Here is a 2,959-nt window from a genome sequence, read left to right as displayed (position 1 = left end):
CTTCGGTCATTCTGGATCCTTGTGCACCAGAGGCCGCAGCGGGCCGGCCCGGTTGCGGTGCATGAGGCACAGCCGGGCGGGAGAGGTTGGGGCTTTAGGTTCGCGAAGGGTGCTCGCAGGCCCCCAGCGGAGGGGCTCCCGGGCGGGTTCCGTGGGGCAGGCGCGGCGCGAAGCTGGTCTAGGAACGTCGAGTTAGCGGCCCAGGAAGAGGAAGGAACACAGGTGGCAGCCCTGGGGCCTGGGCCGTTGAGAGAGGCGAGGAAGTGGGGGCTGGGCACGTGGCCTGGGCACGTGGGGAGAGACATCCTTGGAACCGGAGGCCCATGGCCAGGTAGCCCGAAAACAGAGGGCCCTACATGGGGGGAGGGGGAGGGGGTCCCTGGACCCTGGGAGCTCTGGCACCCAGCAGAGGTGACTGGCAACTGGCGCAACAGGTAAAATAAACTTTTGTTATTTTATAAATGTGTGTGTACACGCAAGCACGAATTGCCTAGTGTTACTGCTTTCTTTTTGTTTTATTTTAAACACGCGTCCCCCCAATTTCTAAAGCAGACCCCCCAGAGGCCATTTAAATGGCCGCTTTACGAAATGGTTAGTTACCTCCTCCTCTCTTATCGGAAATGATTGTTCATCTTACCCAAAAAAATTTTTTTTCAAGTGGTTTTCATTAGCGGGCTGGGTATGCATTATTTTAATGGGAAAATTGAAGTATGCTACAGAAAGTGCCAACGAAAGCATTTTCTCCAGTCAGCTGTGGAGGAAGTTGCGAAGCCTCTTGGAAATCAGTGCAGGAGGAGCCCGGGGAACGGCTCCTGCTTCGGATGAAACTGGTTTTAATCACGTTCATCACCGACTGTCCGTCGGAGGCAGCAATCCCCTGGAACCCTGGAATTCCTTGTGCCTTGGAAAATGAAGGCAGCGCAGGCTCCCTGGTAACATCTTGACTGTGGCAAGAGACGAGCGGAGCAAATGCTCCGCTTTGCAAGGGGCCTCTGCCTGATGGAGGAAAAGAGCCTTTCTGCCCTCTTGGGCGATTTCTGGGGACGCTGAAGACCCCAAGTGGTAAATTGTGTCTGGGAGGGAGTCGGAAGCAAGTCTTGCTTAGAACCTTGGTTGCTTTGGCGGGTTCCAGAGTTCCCTGAACTCACGTGACCTGACCTTAGGTGTGCCCCTTCTGATCTGGTTTCTTGGAATTGACTGAAACCCTCACTCCTTGCCTTTTTTCCTAAACAAAGGAGCTAGTGCAGTGTTGGTTGTGGCGGCCTGTGGTTTTGATCCTCTCTTCTGAGACTGGAGCTTGAGCAGGGAAAGGGTAGCGCTAGGCTCCTTCAGAGGTAGCTCTTTGAAGTTGGGTGTAGGGGACCTTAATCGAGTCAGGACAAGAAGACAGACTACAAACGTGTCTAGTGCCTCTCGGGTGTCTTGGGTCTGAAAACTGCCTTTAGAAAAAGAAAATACCTTGTAACAAGGTGGGATCCTCAAATTATTTTCATAGTCCTTTCCCCCTACCTTTTCTCATGTGAGTAGCTGCAGCCTAATTCTGCTTTAATACATACGAAATATTATTATTATCATTACATCTTACCATCCTCGATTTCCACTTTGTTAAACGTGGCAAAGGAAAGTGGTAAGTGGCTTCTGATTTTATTGTGCTGCCTTAGAACTATGTATGAAATCACTGTAGTCTTCTGGTCGGATCTTAAACGGAGGAGTAATTTAGATGAACTGATGTTTATATTTTTATGTGTAGGCATATAAATCCAAATATTTCCATAACTTGTGCAATATTATGGTTCTCTTGACTTAATCTTCAGTAAGTATTTGAACAAGTAATGTTTTATGGCATAAAAAACAAACAACTGAAAAAAAAGTACACAATTTTCGTTAAAAATTTAAACAAAAAACTTGACCTTATAATTTAGACAAATAGGAGCAGAGAGAATAGAACAGACTTTCTCACAAATTATGCGTTTTTTTGTGAGATGTGTAGTTATAATTTTGCTGTTATAGGAAAACCAGAATTAGAATTCAAAGTTAAGTCAATATTAAACGTCTGCATGTTTTTCATAAACTATATGTTTGTTAATATATTGAGAAATGAATCGTACATTTAATTATAAATACATCTTTAATGTCTAAAGTATTTGGGGAGACTTACATACTGATACACTTTCTTAGCTTAAAAATTAGTTGGTCAGCATTTCTGCCTGATATTCAGTACTCAGCTAGTTTTGACGTGGAATTAATTTCCATAATAAGGATGACAGCTGAATTCTTTAGTAGGAATTTTGAAAACCCAACGGTCCTGTTAAAATCAATTCCTCTCTTCTCCAAATTACAAAGGCAATCTTTTCTGTTTGCCAGCAATTACCTGGCATTTCAGAAGCTGTTATTACTTCTATTACATTTGCTCATGGTAGCTAGTAATTAACCTCCTGTTCAAACATTTCCGTTTTCATTAATTTGTATGAAATCAAGTTGATTTTCAGCGTAGGGCTGAAAAATATATGAAAAAGTAGAACCTTTTTTTCTTTTTAAGGGCAGATGTCCATTCAGGGACATACGTTGCCTTTTCATAAACCTACCTTTGCCATGATATATTTAATTTCAGAATATAGTTATAATAGTGAGGTACGGGACAGATGTTGGGGCTGGTGGGCCATTATGTCATTGTAGTCCACGTAGTTCCAGGGAAGATGGCCAAAGGGTCAAGGAAGTCCAGTTTGAGAAGCAGCCCAAAATGTCTAACCTTAGGAAGGATGCATCCTTCAACGGTGTGAAGTGGAGCCTTTCATACATATCAGGTGAAGTGCTCTCTCTGAGGAAAAATAGTTGGGATACATGAGAGTAGCCAAAGTCTACTATTCATTCATTCCTTTTACAAGTATTTTTTTGAGCATTTCGGACCAGGCAGTAGCTGGGTATGGAACAGCAATTAAAAATGATTCCTGCCCTCAAA

Source organism: Crocuta crocuta, unplaced genomic scaffold (genome assembly GCF_008692635.1).
Source record: "Crocuta crocuta isolate KB4526 unplaced genomic scaffold, BGI_CrCroc_1.0 scaffold190, whole genome shotgun sequence".
Lineage (NCBI taxonomy): Eukaryota > Metazoa > Chordata > Mammalia > Carnivora > Hyaenidae > Crocuta > Crocuta crocuta.
Note: the sequence above shows the minus strand (reverse complement) of the source record.